Here is a 5,622-nt window from a genome sequence, read left to right on the forward strand (position 1 = left end):
TTACAGTGGATTCCTTCTCTGGGGTTTTGAACACCTACACAGATGACCTTTGTTAGAGGCTGTCTGAGAACAGTGCTTCCCTTTTCTGCTATCTCTTCAATCTGTTACAGACTATTTGCATTTCATGATTTAGACAATAAAGATCGATTTCAAAGAGCGTCACAGAGAACTATCCCGGGAGCTAATCAAAAGAGTAAAGAGTTTCGAGTAAGAAAGGGTGCCAGAAGTTACCGAGCAAAGACTGACTAACACATCACATTAGTCAGAAGTGAGAAGGAGAAAGAGGAATGGGGTCTTTCTAAAAAGGGCCAGCAGATCTGGTTTCCCTGACCTCACTGAGTCATTGCACGCTCACATGCCTTGCCTACACACTTTTGATGAGCCAGCTGTACAAAGTGCTCCGGCCGTTCCGCTGACTAGGACAATGACATTTCCTCCCCTGCTCTGCAGCCACGCAAAGCCTTCTGGGACATCTGAACTGGCTTTGTGGCCTTGCACATTTGGGGCAAGGAGATGTGATCTGCAACTGACGTTAGGGCCGGTCATGTGACCCATGCATCTCGGTGGAATCCCTCCCTTTATCAGTTCTTTCCTCCCTCCCCCCAACCCCTCGCTCCATTCCTCTTTATCTCTCCATCTTCCCTGCTCTCACATGCACTCTCTCGCTCTCTCTCTCTATCCAGGTTTATCAGTAGACTTTAAACCACATTATTACCTGTAATTAAACTCCCTCTCTCCCGCTCCCTGATTATCTCTCTCTCTCTCCACATGCACCAGAGGAGCTGAGAGTGCCACAGGCCTGTTACATCATCACAGAGGGACAAAGTGTGGGTTTGGGTGCCCTGAACTTGGAGGAAAACCGTGGAGCCTAGAGTCCAGAGGGTCGAGCTAATGTAGTGTGACCTGTACTTTCTGGTCGGAGGAAGCTACTGGCAGGGGCAATGACCACATTCTCCGACCTTTCGGTAAATCTATTGCTTGGGTCAGTTATTTATGACATCATCAGAGTGAGACGTGTGAGTGGGGTGTGGGTGTCCCGAGAGAAGAAAGCGAGACATGGGAAACCGGGCCTAGAGTGGGGATAAGCTACCTATTGGACAGCAGAGTGAGAGGGCAAGCAGCCGTTTGATCAGGTGTCTGGTGAGAGAGCGCTGTCTGGTGAGAGAGCGCTGTCTGGTGAGAGAGCGCTGTCTGGTGAGAGAGCGCTGTCTGGTGAGAGAGCACTCTCTGGTGCGAGAGCATTGTCTGGTGGGAGAGCACTGTCTGGTGCGAGAGCACTGTCTGGTGGGAGAGCACTGTCTGGTGAGAGAGCACTGTCTGGTGAGAGAGCACTGTCTGGTGCGAGAGCACTGTCTGGTGTGAGAGCACTGTCTGGTGGGAGAGCACTGTCTGGTGAGAGAGCACTGTCTGGTGAGAGAGCACTGTCTGGTGAGAGAGCACTGTCTGGTGAGAGAGCACTGTCTGGTGAGAGAGCACTGTCTGGTGAGAGAGCACTGTCTGGTGAGAGAGCACTGTCTGGTGAGAGAGCACTGTCTGGTGAGAGAGCACTGTCTGGTGAGAGAGCGCTGTCTGGTGAGAGAGCACTGTCTGGTGAACTCAGTGTCTGCATACAGAGACCTCAGCTGGAACTCTGGGCACCTTCCAAACCCCACTTAGGGAGGAGAAAGAATATGCCCAACTTTCTTGTCTTTATTGTCTTGTTTCATTCCCTCGTCCTCTCTCTCTCTCTCTCTCTCTCTAAAACACGCACACACTCTCTTGACCTGTTCTGACTAGGGCCTTTGTGCATATCAGTCCCACCTTTGTGCTGAAGTGGGTTCTTACCATTAGCGGAACAAAGCCAGGGAAGGAAGAGAAGAAGAGGGGGAAAGAGAGAAAGAGAGAGAGAGATACAGGGAGGAAGGACGGGGTGGTGATAAGGGGAGAGTGGTTGGAAGTCTCAAAGTGCTCAGACAGACAATAACAACCCCCCCCCCAACCCCCACCCTTCAGAAAACCAATAGCTCATCAATTAATGTATCTTATCTATGAACCCAACAGTCGTTCGATCAGTTCCCTGTCTGTGGAGTGGAAAGTTACCTCCTATCTGGCGGAGTGGGAAATCCATTCAATTAGTGCTAAGGTTGGAAGGTTGGGTAACCAGGCCTGTGGAAAAATCCCATACAGTAGGAGCTTCACATGTCGAACCTTGTGTTTTCTAGCCCCCTCTCTCTCTCCCTCTTTCTCTCCCTCTCTCTCCATCCCTCACTCTGCCAGAATGAAGCACACAAACACCCCTGAGGTGATTTAGCTGGTCTAATTTACCCTCCTGTGGGTCATTCCTTCATGTTCTAGTGAGGCCTCCAGAGAGCGGCTCGGGCAGGCTGCTATTCTTCCCCAGAGAAAGGGCGAGGGGTTGAAAGCCGGGGTACAGTTACGGGGGGACCCGGACGGGCCTCCGGTCGTCGAGAGACAAAGCACCCCAGGCATCCCTGTGAGAACCCAGTCTGAGGCTGTCCTTAGTCCCTCCTCTTCTTTGTTCCGTACCTACCACTCCTCTCTCCCTCACACACACTTCCCCACACAACTCCCCCCCCTCCCCCCCGCCCCCACCCCCCCTCCCCAGTCCATCACATTGTTGGGCCCTGATACATTCAAGGAGGGGTCAGTGGACACAGCCCCCTCAACCCCCGACCGAAAAGTTCTCCGCCATCTACGGCTGTCTACACCCCACCCCCCCACCCGAAGCTACACCGTGAGTCTCCTCGGTCTAAAGCGGTTCCACTTGCTGCAGTATCGAGTAGCCGCGGCGGTTGAGGTCTTACCTTCCTCGGTGCACATGTAGGAGTAGAAGCCCTCGGACTTGAGCATGATGAGCAGGGAGCCCCAGCCCAGCAGCACAGCCGAGAAGAGTAGGTTCTCTATGATGGCCGTCACCGCCATCCACCAGCGCCTGGCGAAGGCCGTGGTCAGGGTAGGAGCCATGGTTGCAGCTCGGGAGCGGCAGCAGAGGGGTGCTTGCGGGGTGGGTGCAGGAGATGAGAGGGCTGGAGGTGGGGGGGTGGGGGGCAGAGGTAGGCTGAGAGGGGGTGCCGGGTGGAGTGAGCAGCGGCGAGACGAAAGTGCTGAACGCGTCTTTTTCCGTCGAGGGAGTCTTGAGATATTTCACCGACCTGTGGAGGGACAGCAACATAGACAGAGAAATGGGGGAGAAGAGTGGGTTGTTCACTGGGAAGGTATTTAAAAGACCAGTGCAGAACATCTAAATGACCGGGTATTTTATAGACCTTTGACAGATGGCCTGTGTCTGTCTTGTTGTTTTATGATTGGTGCCCCAACTCTCACAGACCATTACCCTATTGTCATTAGAGACAATCGGACCATTTAAACTAGACATGGCATCACGAGCAGAATAGCGAGCTCCTAGTCATATATTAACGTTTTTGAAGTGTATTTTCCACGGTTATGTCATAGCCTATAAACCCATAAACTAATTGCTGAAGAGGCAACCGTGCGTCTTGTAAACTGGTTCAAGTCGGAGTGACCGGCCGGTCCTTCTCATCTACCCTCCACACAAGGCCTCTGTCTTTCACACAGACCCACTGAACCGCAAGTTTTTCCTGCAATTACCCGGGAAACATAATAGCGCATCTAGAGGCAAACGCTCACAGTCAACTGCTGTGTCTGTTTCTCACACACAGACTCCGGACACACACATCTATCATACTATAACATTGACCGCTCTATTGACTCCTCCAATCACCATTCGGGGACTTGAAAAAAGTCCATGGGCTGAACTCTAACTACAAAGTTTCATTCATTCATAACAGGTTTTTGAAAACTATCATTAATACCCTATGGAGATTTTATAGAAAGAAAACATCGCTTTAATACCTATCAGACAAACGTCAGTTGTTAAAGCAATGTAATAGTGTTAAAAGCCTACCTGTGAAATTGAAGACGAACATCGACGGTTGAGGTTCTTTCCCTTTCGAGATTTGTCTAGAGCGACATCACTTGAAACTGCCCGCTTTGCATCAATACTCAGAGGCAGTTGAGCGTAATTTTATACAGACCGATTCCTAGCTCATGGAATATTCCTATTTGCCTATTGGCTCTTCAGTGTCCTGGAACTTGCTACGACCAATCAACACTCACTCCAACTCGTTTGTGGGCAGTCAAACGCGCCCCCGGGGACCCAAGCGCACACTCCAGCTGAAACCGCTTCTGGCCTCCTCTCACTCCTTCTCTTCTCCCTGTTTCCCATTCCTCAGCATTAGCCTACCTGTTGAACTATTTAGGGAACATAACGGCCACAAGATAAAGTCACTTCCACCGGACGTTTTGTATTCAAGATTAATCTAAAACAAATATTGCGAGTCATAATGAGCAGTTGATCAACTCAGAAACGGAGATGTGAGGGGAATGTCTATGATTACCAGTGTACTCTGATTGTCAGCAACAAAATGTTGTTTGCGGGTTTGAATGTTTGGATACGGTTTCATTGCGGAGACTTTTATGAGATTTAGGTCTCGATGTGCTAGGGCCCCACAGAGCCCCACGGCCACATTAATGTCAGTCTCGGTTCGCAGACAATTTTGTTTGTTTCGAATATGATAAGATAAGCTGTACTCCAAATGGTCAACATCTGGTGCAACACAAACAGCTTGGTTGAGACATCTAAACTATTGAGCATCCACAGTCTAATCCAATGTCTGCATATAGTCTAGTAGCGCCTTTGACACGTGTAGATTGAACTAGTTCTTTGTTGAGGCTATAGGAGTCTCAATCTGCTATTTTTCTCAAGTGCGCGCTACCTCTGCACGTGCAGGTGAACGTCGTTCTCGCCGGTGTGCGTACCGGCTATAACAGACAGTGACCGAGGGACACTAGACGGTCGCCATGGTAATGCCAAATGCCGTGAACGTGCGAGAGCCACCTGTTATTAGGTCATTACTCCCGTGAGACTTGGAGCTCACGGTCAGCTTGTGCATGCCATCATCAGAGTGTTTTTAACAAGTGGGTGGCTGCACGCGCACATACACTACTACCAGGCTGGCAGGTGACAATAAACGAATCATAAATATTCATAAATAATACCATAGGCTAATCATAAATAGATGGCAAATATTTCTCATATTAAACTCTTCCTGGCTCATTGGAGCTATATTATTCTCCCGGGGTTTGGAAGTTCTCAAAGCTGTGGAGGGAAGCGAGCTGTATGGCCTATTTCAGAATAATGCAGTTAACACTTACTGATTAATGTTCGACAAAAGAACAGTCCACATCTTTAGTTTTTAAATGGATCTTTTGATCATGGCTTTAATCACTGATGATTAACACTGTAGCTTAATCTTTATAAATCACGGCGGCTTCACTTCTTTAACAAAGGACAGCAACAGCAACAGGCGAATGTATTTGGGTTATTTTGTAGTAAAATATAGTTGGATTAAGTAGCCTGCTGCGGAAACTTGGAACAAATTGGATTTATCTCCGAACGATTTGAACTGTTATAACAAACTGCAAGGAACCTTCAATTGCTGTGAAACTTTAGCGCCACCACAAGGTTGAGTAAGTTGTGTGAACAGTGAGGAGCACCCAAGGCTGCGCGCCATAATGACCGACTCACAGACAAGTGATGAA

The sequence above is a fragment of the Hypomesus transpacificus genome, chromosome 5 (assembly GCF_021917145.1).
Source record: "Hypomesus transpacificus isolate Combined female chromosome 5, fHypTra1, whole genome shotgun sequence".
NCBI lineage: Eukaryota > Metazoa > Chordata > Actinopteri > Osmeriformes > Osmeridae > Hypomesus > Hypomesus transpacificus.